The sequence below is a fragment of the Molossus molossus genome, unplaced genomic scaffold, assembly GCF_014108415.1.
Source record: "Molossus molossus isolate mMolMol1 unplaced genomic scaffold, mMolMol1.p scaffold_m16_p_9, whole genome shotgun sequence".
Taxonomy (NCBI): Eukaryota; Metazoa; Chordata; class Mammalia; order Chiroptera; family Molossidae; genus Molossus; species Molossus molossus.
Window position 1 is genome coordinate 42,763,287 of NW_023425403.1, and position 22,156 is coordinate 42,785,442.

The window sequence follows — 22,156 nt, forward strand, 5'->3', positions numbered from 1 at the left end:
TGTGAACCAAGGCTGGCTGCTGCTAGTGCCAGGCCTGGGGCCACTTAGCGAGAAGTATGGGGCTTGCTGAGGTCAAATGCTTCTTGTTTGAGAGAGTTTAGGAAAATCTGAAGCAGTAGCCCAAACAGGCCATTCCTATGGTAAAGCCACTGGAAGCAGCTTGGGTGTGCCTGAAAGTTGGGTGGGCAGTGCCTCAGGGAATCATCAGGGTGGGGCAAACAGTGTGAGCCAGGCACTGGAATCCCAGATATAGAACCTGTCCCCCAGCCCCATGGGGGAGGGGCTCACCAAAGGAACAACAGCGTCAGCCAGCACAGTCCGAGAGAAAGCTGCCCCTCCAGCTCTTACCCCGATGCCAAACAACTCAGTTCTTCCCATATGTATCTGGTGCCTTTCAAGCTGCCTCCCCATGCTGGAGTTCAGAAGGAATAAGTTTGAGTAAGTCCATGTGCCCATTCTTTAAGAGAAGCTGCCTGGGACTCCGCTGCCTTAACCTCCTTCAGCCTCAACTTCCTTCAGCCTCAATTCCTGTTGGTTTTTACAGCCAGAATTTATGGGGACTTTTCATCTTGGCACTGAAACCCTGAGCTGGGGGGTATGTTGTGGAATAGAGACCTGTTGCTCCTCAGGGAGGACCTTCACAGGTTAGGTATCCCTCTGGATTTTTATCTGCCACACATGGGTGTGACTAGCCCTTCCTTGCCTCTGGTCCTCCCATCAGTCTTGATGTGGCTTCTTTAATTTGGTAGTTGTAGGACTTCAATTCAGCTTGATTTCTGGTGGTTCTGAATGATAGATATTCTGTAGTCTAGCTGTAATTTTGATGTTGTAATGGGAGGAGGTGAGTACTGCATTTACCTACACCACCATCTTGATCAGAAGTCCCCAGCTCTTTTTACAGCCAGAGGTTTCTTAGACTTCCCTTCCCAGCACCAGCAGCCTGGGTTAAGGGTTCTGATGTGGGGCTGGTACCCCTCTATTCTTAGGGGGGACCTCTGCAACTGAGATATCCCTCGCAATTGATAACTGCCACATGTAGATGTGGGACCCGCCTGTTGTGAATCTCCACCTCTCCTGCCAGACTTGATGTGGCTTCTTTGTATCCTTAGTTGTAGGACTTCCGTTCATCTAGATTTCAGGCAGTTTGAATGAGGATTATTCTGTAATTTAGTTGTAATTTTGATGTGGTTGTGGGAGGTTCCTAGTACTGCATTTACCTACACTGCCATCTTGATTGGAACCCCCTGATTTTGTTTTTAAATCAATAACTTGAAGATAGCATTAAAATTAATTTCAATCTATAGATCTATGTCTATATTTGGGTGGGAGTAATTCAACTTATTTCCATTATTTTCATAAATGCATATTTGTATAAATGTTGTTCTTTATCACAGTTTTTAATTTTTAAAAAAATATGTTGATTTTTTTTTTTTTTTTTAGAGAAAGGGAAATATCTATGTGAGAGAGAAACATCTATTGTCTGCCTCCTGCATGCCTCCTACTGGGAATCAAGCCACAACCAAGGCACGTACCCTAACTGGGAATTGAACAGGGACCTCTCAGTCTGTATGGGACGACACTCAATCCACTGAGCCACACTGGCCAGGCTTTTTATCAGTTTTTATTTATTATTCTCACCCGAGAACATTTTTTCCATTTTTTGTTCGGACAGAGTGGGAGAGAGAGAGAGGAAGACAGAGAGAGAGAGAAACATCGACGTGAAAGGGACACATCGAGTGGCTGCCACCCACACGACCAACCAGGGCCAGGGACAAACTGCAACCGAGGTACGTGCCCTTAGCGGGAATCAAATCCCAGTCTCTCTGGACCGCAGGCCGGTGCTCTAACCGCTGAGCCAAACTGGCCAGGGCTTTTTATCAGTTTTTAAACTGTTGGTTTATCCTTTCTTATTCCCTTACTCCTTTCTTGTCTGTGAATATAGAATATCATTTCTAAGCTCTTTTTCTCCTTTTTATTGAAGATATAAGGTGATTCTTCTTTTTATCAGTAATTACCTTAAGTTGAAAACAATTCTTTTAAGTCAATTCTATGGATATCTGAATGAATTAATATAGAGCAAATTTTTTATTCATTTCTTATAAAATAATATGGGTCATAGTCTTTTATACATTTAACCTCTTTGTTTAATTACTGATATTCAGATAATATTCTTAGTAAACTCCAAAGTACTATTATATAGCATTCTTTGGTATTAGCTTGAATGCTTGAGTATTTGGATAATATTACTCAAGATTATTATCCCCTAAAACCCTTTGATTTAGCATAGATTTATATAATCTAACAGGACATATTAAATGGCCATAGAAATGAAACATTGAATCTATTTTTTCAATGAATAATACAAACATTTTTTCTTACAGATTATTTAGGATAGTGCCATAATCTCAGTAAAATGACAATATATTATACCTTTCTAGCTACAGATCTATAGTAGAAGAAAATAGCAGCTATGTATTTAGTTTTGAAAGCACTATGTAAATAAATGGTACAACATAAAAAATATATCATGTAAAGCAATATAGAAACTGAAATTTTGATGCCCTCAAACGGCTCTAAGTCAAGTTTATGTCTAATTGAGTGTCAGTAACCAATATAATTGTGTATTATTGCATAAACAGAAAACTAGATTGAAATTAACATTAGGTATCATGCAAAAAAGGCTGTTGTAAATACTAAGGCAGCCTCTAACTCATTTTCTGTTAAGAAACAGTAGTTTCACAATCAGCAATTTTAATAAGACTGTAAAACTTCAAAATATATGCTGCCTTTAGTCATATAGTATTTAATTTTTTGAGGGGGGGTGTAAGGGTTTTTGTTGTTGTTAATCTTCACCTGAGGATATTTTTCCATTGATTTTTAGATAGAGTGGAAGGAAGGGAGGCAGAGAGGAAGAGAGTGGGGGTGGAGAGAATGTGGGTGGAGAGAGTGGGGGTGGAGAGAGTGGGGGTGGAGAGAGGGGGTTGGGAGAGAGACAGAGGGACAGACAGAACATCTCACATCCATTGTTTGCCTCCCGCATGGACTCCAACCAGGGCTGGGGAGGAACGTGCAATCCCAGTACTTGCCCTGGACTGGGAATTGACCTGGAGACCCTTGGTGCCGGGCTGGCGCGCTAACCACTGAGCACACTGGACTGAGCGGCGCTGGCCAAGGCATGTAACCATATAAGGGTTTTCTTTTCAATGCAAGACTCTTTTTTTTTCAGAGAGGTAGGGAGGGGGGAGAGAGAGAGAGAGAAACAGAGACAAACATCAGTGCAAGAGAGAGACACATGATTGGTTGCCTCCAGCACAACCCCCACCCGGGTGGGGGATCAAACCCCACTGAGGTATGTGCCCTTGACCAGGGTTAAACCCACGACTCTTTGGTCCCGCCGCAGGCGACTAACCGCTGAGCCAACCCCCCAGGGCCATGCGGGGCTGTTTGTGCAAAATAGGTCAGAGGCCTTTCAAGATGCCGCTCTTTGGAATGTATGCAAACATGTTTTTGTTTTAGAAATATTTTCGTTTCTTTTCAATTAAGCAAGAAAAAGTCAGTCTGGATCTGTGACTTTTGCTTGTTTAATTGAAAGGAGAAAGAAACATTTGCAAAGCAGAAACATTCTGGCACACGTAACAAACGTATGGAGTTTCCTTGAAAAATTAGAACTAGAACTGCCACGCTTCAACCATTTCTCTTGTGTGTATTTATCCGAAGGAAATGAAAACAGAATCTGAGACCCTCCCCAGGCTGCACTCCCAAGATGGCCACCGGGCGCGGCTCCTTCGCGCCCTCGCTGAGGAGGTCCAGGCAGGGGCAGCAGTCGCGGGTGCGCGGCAACGGCCGCGGGTGCGCGGCAACGGCCACGAGTGCGCGGCAGCGGCCGCGGGTGCGCGCGCCGGCCTTGCATTTTGGCGCCAGCCTTGCGCAATGGCGCCGGCGTTGCGTAATGTCGCTGGCGTTGTATAATGGCGGCGCTGGCCTTGTGTTCTGGCGCGGCCTTGCATAATGGCGCCAGCGAGGCCTAGAGGCGGAGAGCAGCCGGCCACCGCCCCTGCGCGCCATCTCTCTGGGCGGAGCGCTGGGCCTCTTCCGGGGATGGGCCTTGGCGCTCAGTCCACCGGACTCTGGACTCTGCCCTGGCTCCTCCCCCTCAGGCGGGCGCTCCGCCCCGCCCCACCCCGCCCTGCTGGCGCCACGCGGGCGCTCTGAGCCCGCAGGCCTGGGAGGCGCCCCCGCTGCTGCTGGCTCGCGGAAGTCCTGGGCTGTGACCTGGACAGCGGAAAAGGCGGCAGCACCATGTTTTTCCTCAAGCCTCCCGGACCCACCCTGGTTTTACTGCCTGCCGCTGTCCTGACTGATAAGATTAATTAGGAACCGATGGTTAAAAAAACTGGAACCCGTTCTTTTCCCAGGAGAAATTGTACGTGAAGTTAGTTTAGTGAGAAAAATGCAATGCAACGGACACAAGGCAGTGCTGTGTGGGGGGAGGCTGGGAGGCAGTCACCTCCAGTTTTCCTTGATTGTGAACGCCCCAGTGCCATCACAGAATTCCGTTACAGAAGCCTGCCTTTTGGTGGACGTGATGTCCCTTTAATGGGCATTGAGAAAATCGGCACAGAGAACGACCGCAGGGGAAGCAGAAAGCCCTAGGCCCTAGTCAGAATCTGAGGTTTAATCCAACCGAGTTCCTCACTGGAAAGATTTCAGAACTGTCCGATTTCGCTCTGATGAACCGGGTCCTCCAAGTGGCCAAAAGGCATGCCTTGCGAGAGCTCGTTATTCCCAGCCACGGGGCCCCCGGCTGCTCTTGGCATTTGCACATGTGGGGGGAAATGCTACAATTCAGCCAACGAAACTAACGGGGTACCCCCAGGAGCTGGCGGGGGAGAAACTGCAGCCTTTGAGGCAGATTGGGACGGAGAAACCACGGGGACGGGCGCTTTCGGGTGGGGACTCTGTCCGTTAGCCAGGGCTACATGATACCCACTTTCCTGCCGGAGTGCAGTCCCTTAGCCGGCCAGGACCCAGAGCTCTCCCCATTCTTTTGTTGGGAGAGGGAGCCACGCTGCAGCCGCTCGAATGGCCGCCCTTGTGTGGAGGGCCCTCCTCCACGGCGAGCTGCTCCCGCGGAAAACTGACCAGAGCCTTTGTAATGCGGTCCCTGAAAGTCGTCCGCAGGGACGTGATGTTTACAAATCGGGTCTGGATAGGACCCTGCCCGGTATCTCAGAAATGCAAGTGGCTTTTGTGAAACTCAACACAGCTCGGTGTTCACGAGCCTTTTGAAGGAACGGAAGAGAAATGGCTCTCTTCCCTGGCGAGTGCTGGGCGGCGGGATATGCGAGGGCATGGCTGGGACACTCGGCTGGACTCGTGCACACGCTGGAGAGCAAGCGGGTCTCTAGTCCTCCAAGCGGAGGAGGGAGGAGACTGGGGCTGCATTGTAGTGTCTCTCGTTCAGTGGATGCTGGATCCCTATTTCAGGGCAATTCCTGGATTTCAGAGTCTGATACAGAAGGAGTGGGTCATGGCGGGGTATGAGTTCCTAGACAGATGCAACCACTTAAAGAGGTCGGAGAGGGAGTCTCCGTTGTTCGGCAGTTCCTGCACGCCATATGGCGGCGGCTAGGATAGTACCCAGGCGCCTTGGAGCTCTCCGAGACCTACTTACTGGGCTGGGCGGCGGCACCCGCATTCCTTGTTCAGCACCTTCCGGTTCAGCTCTCCGCTTCAGCGGGCGAAGCCGAACACGGAATTTGCTATCGGCGAAAATATGCAACTGGGCGACGACGAGGGTTTAAAATTCCCCTCGGTATGCGACTGCCCTCTTCAGTTCACAGCGAAGGATTGCACCCTCTTCCACAACCCGTGTACTTGGGGAAGAGCTTGCAGAACACCTCTATGAAGTCCTTCACACATGCAAGGAAAAACTACAGCTCCACACTGAGAGGAATGCCAACTTCCTTCAGGAGTGGACTCATCAGTGATCAAGAATTACTACCACAGATAAATCCACTAATATTACAAGTAAATCCAGATCCTCTAATGCAAGCCGAGGGTCAGGATGGTGGCATGGAGCAGTTCTTCCCAGGGTGGTTTCCAAACCGGCCTACCTGCACCCTGTTCTAATGCCACAGTTGTCTGGAATGCACATAAAGCTCTGGAAACTGCACATTTTACTGGGTCCCTGAGGCCCAGCTCAACCAACGGGCGTCATTACTGCCTTTCATAGGCTCTAGTTGCTGGCCCACAAGGTAGACTTACTCAGCAGGACGCTTCCGCAGCACCCAGCTGGCCTTCGGTAGGCCTGAACCAGAGCAGGAGCAAAGTAGGATGTACTTCTGAGCCAGTGGCCTCCACACCTCAGGGATGCCAGAGTATCTCTCCTCCTCGTTTCCCTTCTAGCCCATTGGCAATGTATGCAGACAAGCATTTCAGGAACACCATTAAGCAAATTTTTAAGTAGGGCCAAAATATGGTTATTTACTGAGACACTAGCAAATGAAGACTAAAGTGGAATATTTTCTGAACATTTTGAGAGAAGCTAGAAAGTTTTTACCTCTGAATTGAAATGGTTAACCTAGGCATTTGAAACTCTAATACTTTTATATGTAAGAATAACCATCGAGATTTGCACTAATGTTTTAAAAAACTCACTAATTTGAAAATATGTGCACACCTGTATTTGTTGCAGCATTATTTACAATAGCCAAGATATGGAAGAAAAACATGTGTCCACTGATAGATAAATGTGATAACATGGATGGACCTTGAGGGTATTAATGCTAAGTGAAATAAGTCAGACAGAGAAAGACAAATACCACATGACTTAAATTATGTGTGGAATCTAAAAAACAAAGAAACAAGCAAAATACAACTCATAGATATAGAGAATGGGGTGGGGGGGGTGTTGAGGTGTGGGCAAAATGAGTGAAGGGGGTTAAGAAGTACAAATTTTTATTTATACAATACAAGTCATGGGGACGTAATGTATACACAGCCTGATGACTAAAGTCAGTAGTATTGTAGTGCATGATTAAAAGTTACCAAGAATTTAAATCTTAAAAATTCTTATTACAAGAAAAAAAATTTTCTAACTTTGGTGAAAATGGTAACTAGACTTATTTTGATAAGCATCTTTCAGTATATTTAAACATTGAATTATTATGTTGTACACTTGAAACTAATGTTATATGGCAGTTATAACTGAATAAAAAAATTGAGAATGAACAAAATGGAAAAGTGCCAGATCAAGAAGGACCTTGTAAACCATATTAAGGATTTTAGACTTTGACATAAGGTAGTTGAAAATCATAGAAAGATATTAATTAAGTGATCCACTTTGCATTTAAAAAGATCCCTCTGCTTAGAATTAAGAAAGAATTAGAGTGGGAGAGTGGATTCAGATTTTACTAAACCAAATTTGCAGACAGTAATGATCTTGGCTTGGAATACAGGGATGACTGTAAGAAAGGAAAGAAGATGAAGAATTCCAGTAGTAATAATAAGGAGGTAGATAGATAAATTTTGGATGTGTGGGACAAAAGAAAAGGAGGTGAAAGAATGAATCTCAGGTTTTTACCTTCAGTAACTGGGTGAATTTTCTAAGAGAGAAAACACTGGAGGGAGTAGTAAGTTTGGGAGAGGAGTAGAGGTAGTGGGTTCATTATTGGAAAAAATTTGATACATCCCATGACACATCTACTTAGAGATTTTAGGAGAGATACATATTGGTTGAAACTCAGGATGGTATCCTGCAATGGAGATAGGTAATAGAGAGATTATATGTATAAAATTTGAATCTGAAACCATTGGAATCCATCATATTTAGGAGAGAGTACAGGTGGAGATGTAAAAAGACTGGGAGAGAGTACTCATTGCAATTCCACATATGAAGGTCATTACACACACTGTTTGATATTAGAAGCTTTTACCTCTTTACAAAGTAGGAAGTTGGACATAAAAAATGTATGGAATCAACACACAACTATACATCATTTTTGAAAGCTTTAATTTAATTTTTACCATTTTTGCTTTCTAACTGGTGTATGCAATTAGGAGATTCTATAGATATTACTTGGTGGGCTAATACCTAGGTACATCATTGAATTATGATATGAAATTAATTAGGCAAAGCTTAATAAAACTAAAGTTAGATCTTTCCAGATGTCATCAGATAACTGGGAAAATAGATTAGATAAATGGATTTAAATAATTCAAAGAATATACCTTATTGATATTGAATTTAGTCCAGTATCTTCAAGGAGAACATGTTTTAATGATTGATAGTGGACTGTTAATAAGGTTTTCATTATTGTATATTAGGGGAAAGTAATAATATTGTTAATTTTATTAAGAAGAAACGAAAAGGAAAGAAAGGAAGAAATGTCAGTAAAAATATTGGTACAATGGTTTAGGATACTTTTAAGCATTCATTGTTGATGTTCTTGTTGACCAAAATTATAGTGAAAGGCATACACACTTTGGTGTGAAGGGAAACATCAGAGATATAATTGTAGTTCTGCCATTAGGGAGTGGTGTGGCCTTGGACCAATTCATTAAGTTCTCTGATACCTAGATTTTTCATGTGTGAAATGGTCCCAGTAATTATATCCTAGGTCATTGTGAGGACTGAATGAAGTACCTGAAGCCAAGCATTTTATAGACTGCTTGGTTCATGGTATGTCATCAGGAAATAGTTATTCTTGATGGGTGAAAATCATCTGTAAAATAAGTGGGTTGATTCTTTAGTGGTTTCTACAGTTCTGTGGTTTGGTGAATAGAGAGTAAAATCCTTAGTTTGGGAAATCACAGTAAAATGGAAAATTGTTCGGAGTTGAAAGTTGTTCTTGTCATTGTAACATATTTATTGCCTAATTATCTATGATACATTTATAGGAATTATAAAAAGAACAAAGAAGACACTATACCAATCTCTGTTTAATATCTTTTCGAGTAAGGTTGACAAGACAAAGTTTCACAGAGCATCTATAAAATAGAAACACAACAGTTAGACAGCATATGTCTTCAAAAGGCAATATATGTGAAAATAACCTGGAATAGTTTAAGCCCATCATATGTTAGGAATTGATGTGATAATTGAATTTCAGGTATGTTAATTTTAGAAGGGAGGTTCAGAAAAATGTAGTATAATAAAATGAGTATAATAAAGTGAGAATTCTTGATTTATATATGGTAGAGTGAGAGCTAACTTCATGTATTTTCTGCTCATTCTGCAAAGACATGATGAAGTAAAATTTTTGAATTTGATGAAAATGTAGTTGGTTCCTTTTTAAAGGTAGAATAAGAAATATTCATGAGAAAAATATAGTCAAGGTGTAGTGTTTCTTTTAGGTAATTAGTAGGAAAGCTTACTTTAAGACATGCGGTTTAACGTAAAATAGTTTAAATTTGAACTCCCATTAATATATATTAAGTACCTCTTTACCTGCTGATAAATATTGTAGGCTGAAAAATTAGGCCTAAAAGATCAAGACAAATAGTTTTAAAAAGTAATTGGGGCCTGGCCAGTGTGGTTCAGTGGATTAAGCGTTGCCCCATCCCAGTTCAATTCCCCAACAGGGCATATGCCTGGGTTGTGGGCTTAATCCCTTGTAGGAGGTGTGCAAGAGGCAGCTGATCAATGTTTCTCTTTCACATTGATGTTTCTCTCTCTCCCCCTTCCTTTCTTTCTAAAAAATCAATAAAAACATTAAAAAAAAAAAGTAACACTAGGGAGTAAAGAGAATTTAAGAATCTAATTTTATCTTAGTTATAAAAAATCTATTTGATTATTCTGTTATAGTTATAAACATGATTTATTATATACATTCTCTTGCTATTATTTTTAATAATCAGAATCTCATGTTAGAGATGAGAGGACTCTAGAGGAAGGATTTTGTTTGCCTCAATGTATAGATGAGGCTTTGCCCAATGACTTTGACTCTATGTCTTTTCCTAAATTGAATGGTATTTGGAATGCTTAGTTTATGGCACAATTGTGTGGGTGATGGACACAAGTCTTTGGATAAGCAGCTCTTTAGAGTACCATCTAACATGTAAGGAATATTGTATTTCATCAGTTCTAATATGCACATTTTCTTTAAAATGTTTTACCATCTCTGAAATCAGAATACATCTTAAAATTTATGTAGTAGACTAAATATAGTGTAATTGACAAGATTTTCCCTTTTTAAACAGAACACAAAATAACCATGAATACTACAGATTTGATAAAATATGTTATCCTATGTGTGTCTTAAAGAGTGCATATAATTGCTTTGGATGATAAATATAAGGGGAATGTGATAATTTGGGTTAGTCTAGGGAAATGATTTTGAAGTAGGTAACATGCTTTCTTTACATCTTTTACTCTTAGAAGATGATGATACAAATTAAAGGTTTAGTGTAATTCAACCATCATTATCTATATCTCATTTCTATAAAGAGTATAAAGACAGGTGTATGCCCTGATTTTTTAGAAAGCAGAAATTGCATATTACTTAGGTAATTTTACCAAAGTTTAGCTAATATGCAATTCCCTTAAAGGCAGGAACAGTGTATAACATTTATCACCAACCCCAGCCCTGTTTTTTTTTTTCCCCCAATTTTAATTTTTTTGCTTAATCCCTTCACCTATTTCACCCAGGCCTCCAATATCCCTCCTCTCTGACAGCTGTCTGTCTGTTCTCTGCAACTATGAGTCTGTTTCTATTTTCTTTGGTTGTTTATCTTGTTTATTAAATTACACATATAAGTGAAATCATATGATATTTTTCTTACTCTATTTGGCTTATTTCACTTAGCATACTTTCCAGGTACATCCATGCTTGGCAAAAGGTAAGATTTCCTTCTTCTTCTTCTTCTTTTTTTTTTTAACAACTGAGTAGTATTGCATTATGTAAATGTACCACAGCTTTTTTATCCACTCATATGCTGATGTGCACTTGAACTGTTTCTAGATCTTGTCTATTATAAATCACTCTGCATTGAACATAAGCCTGCATATATTCTTTCTAATTAGTATTTCTGTTTTTTTCAGATATATTCCCAGAAGTGGAATTGCTGGATCATAAGGCAGTTCCATTTTTAATTTTTTGAGGAAACTTCATATTGCTTTGTCCATAGTGGCTGCACCAGTTTTCATTCCCACACAGAGTGCACAAGGGTTTCCTTTTCTCCACATCCACACCAGCGCTTGTTGTTTGTTGAGTTATTATTGATAACCATTCTTAAAGGTGTAAGGTGATACCTCAGTGTTGTTTTAATTTGCATTTCTCATGATTAGTGATGTTGAGCATCTTTCCATATGTCTATTGGACATTTTTGGAGAAGTGTCTTTTCAGGTTTTTTGCCCATTTTTGAATTGGATTGTTTTTTTTTTTTCTTGTTTTTTGGTGTTGAGTTTTACAAGTTCTTTAAAATTTTGGATATTAAGCCCTTCATATACTATCTTTTATTTAAAAATGTAATTATAATAAATTATGCTTAGGTTTAATGTTCACTGTTATTAGTAATTTCTAACTAATTCTATTGTCAAGTTTTGTCTAATTCTTGTTTCTAATTTTACTCAGTGTCACAAATTGCAATTAATTAATTTAAATAACAAACTGGAAAGTTACTAGAGTCAAACCTAGGTTCTCTAACATCTTCCACCTCAAACAATTCAGTTCTTTACCAAATTGTTCAAGAAAAAAAAGTCTTGGTCTTTGAACAAAACTTAGGTTCTTAACCTGACAATCCTTTCATGCTGATACATCAGCATGACAAAAGGCCTCTCTCAGGTCACAAACAAAGGAGAGAATGGGAATCAGTTTACCATTAAACCTTACATTAACATCTCCAGAAACTATGCTGTGAATATTTTATGGGTTTTTGTTTTTTGTTTTTGCTTTTCTTGCTGAGGAAATGGACCATTAGCACAATTTTAAAACATTAAGAGACCATCAGGAGTGCTAATGCTGTTAAAGTTGTGAAAGAAACAATGATCACAGGCAATTGAAGAGATAGAAAAACTTGTTGAATTGAATAAATGAAAAGCAGTTAGCCAGTGATAGCATTTCAGAATCAGTGTTATGTGAAAGAAAAGATGCTGCATGCTGACCTCCTGAAAGACACCCTGGAGTGAGTGCTGAAAATGATTTGTTTAAGGCTAATGGTGGGGGGTGATTCAATAAATTTAAGAAGTGTTTGTTTATAGACTAAACAGTACATTAGGCATGTACTGTAAATAAGAAAGGTTAAAACAGGGAATACTTTGGGGGTCTGGGACAAATGAATTTACATTATTTCTAATGGGGAAAAAGTGATTCAGTTTTTGAACAAAGTGCTTCTCGAACAGACTTCTTGAAGGAATTAAGTTCAAGAACCAAGGTTCCACTGTATATGGTATTTCATCATAGAGGCTGTATTTGAGGAACTCCAGATCAGTCTGTTGGTCACTAAATATACTGGTTCACATACACAAATACACACACATGCAAAGATAAACTGCCTGCCAATTAACGTCTAAACAAAGGAAAAGTATCATGAATTACAGTTTTCCATTCTTTATAGTAGCAACTTAAGAAAGGCATTCTGGATAGGACACTAATGCAAGTCAGAATGGAATTAGTTTTAGATTTACTTAAGTATTTTTGATGCTGACATATATTCCATATTTCAAATATCTTTCAGTGCTGATATCTGTAATCAAGATTGCATATATAATTAAATGAAACTATTGAGCAGTACTTTAACTTACAAATGGAATGACTCAATTGCTTTATGTTTCTTCAGTCATGACATATAAATAATTATAGGAAATTAACATAATGAGGAATATATGTGTGTAGACAAATACTCTCTGACACATATCATCAGAGGAACACCAAACTGTGTAATTTTTATTTCTATTAACAGCACCAGCAAAGATCTTTGCCTTCCTGCCCTCAGCAGACTATTCCCTACTGTCTGACCAGTTTTGTCCTCAGTGTTACTGCTTGCCTCCTCTATGGGGGTCTCACTAGAGTGAGTGTCAGCCAAATGCTGACATCAGGACTAATGCTTAATGCCTCTGTAACTAGAGTTGGAAATGAGTGCTCACCTCTGGCTCTTCCCCTGGTCTCAGGTCACCTCCTCCTTATGTCCCCCACAAAATTGCCTTGTTTTAGGTACCCCATCAAAGAATCTGGAAAAGTTTCTATCGGTCTAGATTTAAAAGGTATTTAAATGACAACCCCCTGTGCCTTGTTCAAATGCATTTCTTGCCAACCCCAAGACTGTGTCCTAAAACAAAAGACTTGCTTTTGGTGCTTTCTACCTTGGAAAGAATTATTTTCTCCTCTCCTCCCCTCCCTTCCCTGCCCCTGCTTACCATCTTAGTGGTGACTTCTAGTCTTAGGAGAAGATTCCATCTTTAAGCCACAGTATTTTGTGTTAAATGTCAAATATGATCTATACCAGAACTCCTCAACTGGTGGACCATGACCCACTTGTATGTCATAAAGAGGTAACAGGTATGCTACCATATTGATCTATTTAGCCCTTTGGGGCACCCTAGCAGAGTCTGGTTACATCTGGGCACAAACAGCCTTGTCTCTTTAATTCTGTATTGAAGGTTAGTACTATACTCTATAGGATGCTTATACTTTCTACCATTTCAAGTAGCATACCTGGGATATAGACAAATATGAATAATATAAAGATTTTGCAGTCTAAGAAATAATTGGCAGACATGAATGAACTTTAGTGTATTTGCAGAACACTCTCATGAGCATGTAACTCAGAATAGCATGTGGCAGAATAAATCACCTGCAGACTGTTTTTTAATCTCTGCTATCTTAATGGAATAGCAAGTTTGCTTATAGGTATTCCTGAGATTTGGGCATAATGGAGATTAATGATATATTTGAATTTCTTTTCAGGTATCAAATATGGGCTTTTGCAATTTAAAAATTATCAGGAATAATATTGATTTTTCTTTGGTTTTTCAGTAATTTACTAGCTTTCCCAATATGTTACCTTTAAGTTATACTATAATGCAAACAATATTCAAATATTGATTTTTAAAAATTAAATGAAATCATTAAAGGAAGTTAAAGGCTGTTTTTATTCCTTTTCCCTAGGTCATGGTCAGTTTTGATTTTTAAATATTTACATTTTAATGAAGTATTGGAGTTAAACCACTTAAATAATGTACAGTTGGTAGAGAAAGTTCTGAGTTGTTGCTTTTATCATTTAGGATGCTTTGTGATTCAAATGGTATTAGAATTATTAACTGTTAGTGGCATAAACAACAGGGATACATTATTTCCTTATTACAAGTTTAGAGTAAAGTGGTGCCAAAATCATCAAAGAACTTATTGCTTTTCATCTTTCTGCCCTGCATTCCTGAGCCTGTGGGCTTTCTGCCTCTGGCTGGCTCCCACATGGTCACAATATTGCTGCCGCAGCTACTGGCATTTTATTATCTTACAACCACAACTAAGGTGGGATGTGCAGTTTCTTCCTGAGCATTTCTTTCATTAAAGAGGAAAACCTGCGGAAGAAGTCACTCCAGCAGGCTTCCCAATACATCCCATAATGTTAGTTTTTCTGAAAACTGACGGTGTTTACCACTTATGTTCTGAAATCATTAGAGACAATGCTACTAAATTTTCCCTTGGAGCTATTTTTTAAAGTGTGAACAGTTGATTTGTTGATAGTCCAAGAATAGATTTTTATAAATATAAGCAATAATTAATCACCTAACTTTAATAACAGCAAAGAAAGGAAGCGTAGGGTAATGGTTAAAATTGCGAACTTTGAATACAAACATCCTTAAGTTTCAATTCTGTAATTACCACAAATTAGCTATGTGTCCTTGGGAAATTTATGATTCTTAATTTCTTAACTTCAAAAATCTAACTTTATGGGAGTAGTTTAATTAATTAATATATTTTAAAACTGTTCCCACGCAATTCCTATACTTTCACTATGACTAAGGACAGTTGAAGCTGACCTAGAGGGTGGGTGATATCTGTGGATTCAATCTGGTCATTCCAAATTCAGACTCTATTTTCTCTGGACTTCTTGTGTCTTATTCCTTGTTATAACTCTACTAGCATATTGCAAACACAAACATAGGATAAATATTATAGTTTCATTAATTGACTAGTTATTTAATTATAGAGAAATAGAAAAATATCGTAAGTATCACAAGAATAAGATTCCTAGATTTTGTGTGTATTTTAATCAACCTTTAAATAACTGTTATATTAATCTTGCTATGAAATTGTACTTAAAGAATATGTGTGTGTGTGTGTGTGTGTGTGTGTGTGTGTGTGTGTGTACATATATGTATATATCTCACTGAATCTTTTGAAAGACTTTTGAGGTTGTAATATAAAATGCTTTTCTCAAACTATAAGTAAAAATTCCAGGGTTGTTTAATTTGGGGATCAAACATTTTCTATATACTATTTAAAAGAGACTTTACACAACAGTGTTTTGTAGTTCTGAGAATAGAATACAGCTTTGCAAATGACTTCTCAACTCATCCCATGTGTTTGAAAGTTGGCTCACATCTACTTCAGATACATGGGCTGGCACATAAAGTTCTTAGACATCAAAGAACATTTGTTCCCCTTACTACCCCAGAAGAAGAGGAAACAAATAAGTAGGAAAGTGGCCTGGGGAGGGAGTGAGTATTGATAAGATCCAGGAAGTGCTAAGGTGGAAGAGACTGAGGGTTAAGATTAGCCAAACATCTACTTACATTCTTGATTATTTGTCCTAGGCAATGTGCTTGGCACATAAATAAACACATATTACCTACTATTATTTTTATTATTAGGGGCAGATGATCTATATAATTTATTTATTTGTTTGTTTGTTTTTTTGGCACGTGCCTCTAGTGGGAACTGAACCCGGGACTCTCTGGTGTGCAGGTTGACGCTCCAACCGCTGAGCTAAACCGGCCAGGGCTAATCTATATAATTTGTAGGACTCTATTTTCTAGCATTTCTGTAACAAATTATCAGAAACTGGGTGGCTTTAAACAACAGAAATCTATTTTTTCACAGCTCTGGAAGCCAATAGTCCAACATCAGGGTTTGAGTGGGGTTGGTTCCTTCTGCAGTATCTGAGAGCAAAACTCCATGCCTCTTTCTTTGCTTCTGGTGGCTTTTGGCAATTCTTGGTGTTCGTTGGCCTGTAGATTCATTACTCTTTCCTCTGCCTCCATCTTTGGATTTCCTTCTTTCTTGTGTTTGTCTTCTCTTTTCTTGTAATAGGAGCATTTGTAATGGATTTAGAGCCCACCTGATAATCCAGGCTGATCTCATCTCAGATATTTATCTTTTAAAAATATTTACATGTACATGTTTTAGGTGGATCTATCTTCTGGGGTGGGGGTCACAATTCAATTTTATACAGACTCAAGAAAAAGATGTGTTAATGGCAGTTTGGAATATTTCAGCAAAATATATCTAAAATACAAAATAATGAAAGAATAAAATAACAAGTGAATGTTTTAATATGAGTGAGAGTGATTTGGCTCACTTATTAAAAATGCAAGTTTCTGAGCCATTTTTCAAGGATGTGATGGAGTAGCCATAGGGCCAAGTATGTGCATGTTCAGAAAGCACATGGATATTTTTGATGCAAATAAGCCTTAGGTGCATTTTAAGAAATGAAATATGTTTATATCAGACTAATTTTAGCAGAGGTAAAATGAAACATTTAGCTAAAACTGCTTTAGTAAAAGGGAAAGCACATAACACATCCATATAACATTATTATATTTTACTACAAATTTGTTAGGGATTTAATTCTGAAAACTAATTAGTCAAACAAAACATTAAGTGAGTGTTCTTCAAGGTAAACAGTTTTGAGAGATTATATTACTAAATTAATTAAAATATTTTTCTTCTAATTCTTAACTAGCAAAATAAATCTTGAAAACATTTAGCAGTAATTGGGAAATGAGAGGCAATATATATTAGAGACCAGAATTTGGGGCTATGATTACTCTGTCTCCATTGGCTCCTGTCATCACTGCTTTGTTTCAGATCCTCTGTTAGTATCTATCTCAGGGCAGCTCTGTTTCATTAGCATACTGGTCCATCTTTATAGACATAAAAAATATCAGATTATCAGAATTAAAGTCATTTAAACGAACTTTGAAAATTTTGTATTTTGGCCAGAATAGTTCAAGCTGGAGTGTGTGAGAGTGGCTGTGTGTGTGTGTTTTAAAAAGAAATGTTTTAATCTTTTGTTTAGATGATCTTTATGCTCAGTATATTTCTAGCTATCATTCATGTTGCTAATTTAAAATGGGATTACATGTGCCAACTATCTCCTTGCTTCTCAGAGGGTGGTCTGTGAACAGCAACATGGCCATGACTTGGGAGCTTATTACACATGCAGGGTATCAGTCCTCATCTAGAACTTCAGAGTCAGAATCTGTATGTTAACAAACTTTCCCAAGGGAGGTTTGCACTCATTCAAGTTTGAGAAGCTGAACAAACGTATGTGATGCTTCGACAGATCAGCAGTCACCTTTGAGATAGTAGACAATTCTTGTAATGGTTCCTAAGGTAACCTTCCCATGTGATTTCCTAGAACTCCAACTATTGAAGTGATGTGCAGTTACTGCTTTCTGCAGTGGCTCCTATGCTAATCCTGTATTAAGAAAGGCATAAAAATGGAGATAAAAACTGCATTATGTGGGGGACAAAACATACACCAGAATTTTAGTAATACTTGAAATATCAAGATAGTATCCTTAGTGATGTGCAACTACATTCCTAGCAAGAAAAGTTTGGAAATATATGTCACATTGCTGGGAAAAAAGGAGAGCTTTTACTGAATAATGGAATGCAATGGTGGGGTTTTGCTATGGTATAAAGATGGATCCCTTCTCAAAAATTTCCAGGTATTTTGCCTTTAATATTATATAGGTTTGTTAAAGATCAGTATAACCTGAAAGACCACCAGTGCTTATCTTAAAATTAATTTTACATAGAAAATCATGTACAATGTTTTATTTCTTCTTAAGGCATGTACATTAAGTTTTATGACATGTAAAATACAAACTGTAAGCACTATTAAAAATTAATATGAGTGAAAGCTGAGGCAGAATAGAAAGGAAGTTGAGCACCAGACTAAGGAATAGATAAAAATTCAGAATATAAAAGTGCCATTTCAAATTAGTGGGGGAAGATATTTTGTTCAGTAAATGATATTAAGCCACCAGGCTAAATATTTATGAAGAACTAGATTTTTTTTCCATCTCCTTTTGTACAACAAGGTAGTTTCTAGATCAGTATTTCTAAACATTGTTTTTATTATAGTCTGCAAGGAGAATTTTTAGATATATATGTTGTTCCTAATTCATTCCCCCTTCCTGAAATTTTGATAAGACACATATACTCTATATCTGCTGATGTACTACAACCCTTTGGAGGGTCATGAACAATTTTAACATCTAATCTTTTCTGCCCTTCTCCCCACAACAAAGAGTTTTGCCCCATTGAGGGTGGTATGGACCCTGATGAGAATGCATGCTTAAAAATCTAGAAAGAGTAAAGTTTTAAATGTAACAAAATAATAAAAGAAAATCAGAACTTAAGTGAATGTTTATAACTTTAAGGTAATTAAATACCTTCAAAGGAAAATAATAAAAGACAAAATGCACAAAAGACATATTGGTATATTAAGCTAAATATATGAAAAATCTTCTAGAATATAAATAAAAATCATGATATTTGAAATTGTGTCTCTCTATATGCATCTTCACAAATAGATATCAGAAAGTTAACAGAGGTTGTTTCTTTTTTTTTTCTTTATCCTCACCCAAGGACATTTTTCCATTTTTGTTCAGATAGAGTGGGAGGGAGAGAGAGGGAGAGAGAGAGAGAGAGAGAGAAGCATCAATGTGCAAGGGACATATTGAGTGGCTGCTTCCCACACAACCCCAAACAGGGCAGGGGATGAATCACAACTGAGGTATGTGCCCTTGATCGGAATCAAATCTGCGATTCATTGGTCTGTGGGCCGATGCTCTACCACTGAGCCAAACTGGCCAGGGCAACAGTGGTTGTTTCTTACTGAGGTTATTAATGCAGTTTAATATTTTCATATACATATTTTCATCTACATATTTTCTTTAGTGACCATTTTTATCATAATCAGAAAATATTAAAAATTTATAGCTTTATGAATGGAATACCTATGAGTCTTTTATTTAATCCACTTGTATATCTCACAAGGATCTTGCTGTAATTTTCACATGATATTTGAGAATATGTAGTTTAGAGCAGTTACCCAGGCTCTAATATTTACTAACTATAAATGTCAGGGCTTGCATTTGAACTTGGTAATCTCTGACTTTAAAGTGTTTGAAATTCCTATAATGTATGATTTTTCTCGAAGATACTTTTAAAAACTTAGATCCTCATCTGTGGTTTTCAGACTCTTCAATCACAGTTGTGAAATTATTTGCTTCCATTGTGGATGTGGTTTAATCGACCGTTAGATGGGATGGTGCATACACTGATGAGCTTGCCATTCAACTCTGGCTCATCTACAGTTTACGTTTAGAAAGAGTCATGTTCCTTAGCCACATAAAGTCTTAATTAGGAACATATAAATCTCTCTAATTAGTTTCTATTATACATAAAGGCAATAACCTATCTAAGAAAACATATAAATCTCCTCAGTAGTTAACTTTTGTTTTCCTAATTGATTCTCCCTATCTTGTCTCCTTGTTGGTCTGATGCTTAAGTCTATATAAAATGTCCCCAAATCTCATTGTACTTAGCTTTATGTTTAATTATCTGGTCTTTGCACTACTGACAACCAACTGTTTTTCAAAACATTGGTGGGCCTTCTTGGATAATAAGTCAGAGTTTATTTTATTTTTTTTAAAGGGGAATATTTTTGTTAAACCTCACTCAAGGATAGGTTTTTATTGATTTTTAAAGAAAGGAAGGGGGCAGGGAGAGAGGGTGGGAAGGAGAGAGATAAAGAAACAACTTGTGCCCTGGCCAGTTTGGCTCAGCGGTTGGAGCGTCGGCCTGCGGTCCGGAGAGACCCGGGTTCGGTTCCCGCAAAGGGCATGTGCCTCGGTTGCAGTTTGTCCCCGGCCGTGGTTGATCGTGTGGGTGGCAGCCACTCGATGTGTCCCTTTCATGTCGATGTTTCTCTCTCTCTCTGTTCCTCTCTCTCCCTCCCACTCTACCTGAACAAAAAATGGAAAAGTGTCCTCAGGTGAGGATAAAAAAAAAAAAAAAAGAAACAACTTGCTAGATAGAGATCCTGACTGGGGATCGAACCCACAGCCTAGGTGTGTGCCCTGACTGGGAATCGACCCATAACCTTTTGGTGTATGGGATGATGCTCCAACCACCTGAGCTACCAGGCCAGGGCCAGAGTTTATTTTATATTCTGAGTCAATATCAACTTTTAATTAATGATTATAATACAAGTATAACTAATACCTTTCTGTACTTAGATAAAAATGTTTTGATTTTAACTCTGTTAATTCTTTGAATTGACTCAAATAGAAAAAAAAAATAGAACCTTTTGTCTATTACTGAGGAATGGGGAAAAGGTAAGAATCTGGTCATTAATAGAGAATGCTCAGCATTCTTTTTGTTTTCCTTCTATTGTCATCTTTTCCCCTGGGTAAGTAAGGCTGTTTAAGCTAACAAACAAAACAATTATAAAAATTTTATATGTAAAAAAATATATATTTTTACACTACAGAGTAGGACCAAATAACTGGATTAAAGGACAATTCTTCCCAAGAAAAGTTCTTTCAATGAAGAGTTATTTATAACCTTCTTCCAACAGAACAGAAACTTTATTTTCCAATGCTGTGCAACAAAAGGTATAAATATTCAACTTATTTCAGTTCTTGAACTATGCCTGTTTCTTTTATCCACTTGTCAATCTGGGAACCTATGTTCACTCACAAATCTTCGCTTTCACTGCAATCGTTGCCAAAAGTCCAGAGTTACCAAAGTATATTGGAGAGAGTTAAAGCAACAATGAACATGACATCACTTAATTCAGAACATTCTGGTAGTACTGAGAGAAGTTGAGGAACAATGGTCCCCATTACTTCTTAGATTCTCTCACAATCTCTTTGATGTTTTGGGAAGAAAGTGGGTGTTGGAAAACCAGGTTAACTAGAAAGAAGTAGGCCAAGTTTTATCTAATTTAGGTCAAGGGACATACAATTTGGTTTGTGGTTTGCAAGGTAGAGCTGTCAAGAGCTCATCTAAGCCCTGGCTGGTGGGGCTCAGTGTTAGAGCATTGGCCCATGCACTGAAGGGCTGCAGGTTCAATCCGCAGCCCTGGTCAGGGCTTGCACTAAAGCAACCAATTGATGTGTCTCTCTCACATTGATGTTTCTCTCTCTCTCCCCCTCCTTCCCTCCCTTCCACTCTCTAAAAATTAATGGGAAAATATCCTTGGGTAAAGATTAACAAAAAAATTTTTTTAAAAAGAGTTTGTTTAAAATGATGAGGTAGATTCATAGATAGGAACTTTTTAAAAAAAACTCATTTTTATTGTTGAATGTATTACAGATGTTTCCCCCTTTTTCTCCCCCACTGACCCACTCCTTTCCAACCCTGCCCCCCTCCTGCCTTCTCCACACTATTGTCAGTGTCCATTGGTTATGCATATATGCATAGAAGTTTTTTGGTTTTTCTCATCCCGCCCTCCCTCCCCCCTTCCCTTTGAGGTTCATCAGTCTAACAGCCAATTTGTATTTCTTAATTCATTCACCTTTTTCACCTATCCCCTCAGCCCCCACCCATTTGGCAAGTAACAAGAAGTTCTCTGAATCTATGAATCTGTTTCTGTTCTCCTTGCTCATTTTGTTTGTGGATTCAATTGTGGATAGATATGTATTAATTGCCATTTTATTATTCATAGTTTTGTTCTTCTCCTTCAAGAAGACCCTTTAAAATTCATATAACACTGGTTTGGTGGTGATGAATTTCTTTAGCTTTTTCTTGTCTGGGAAACTCTTGATATGTCCATCAATTCTAAATAATAGCTTTGCAGGATAGAGTAATCTTGTAGGTCATTTATTTTCATCACCTTGAATATCTCTTGCCACTCCCTTCTGGCTTGCAAAGTTTCTTTTGAGAAACCAGCTTACAGTCTTATGGGAGCT

General features: G+C 38.6%; 1 protein-coding gene and 1 pseudogene across 1 annotated transcript in view; both read left to right on the forward strand.

The window, feature by feature from the left end:
• The window catches only part of GPC5 (glypican 5), a 1,298,292-nt gene that overhangs the window by 107,420 nt on the left and 1,168,716 nt on the right, over positions 1 to 22,156 (forward strand). The window lies entirely within an intron of this gene.
• LOC118622632 lies at positions 4,300 to 6,515 on the forward strand (annotated as a pseudogene).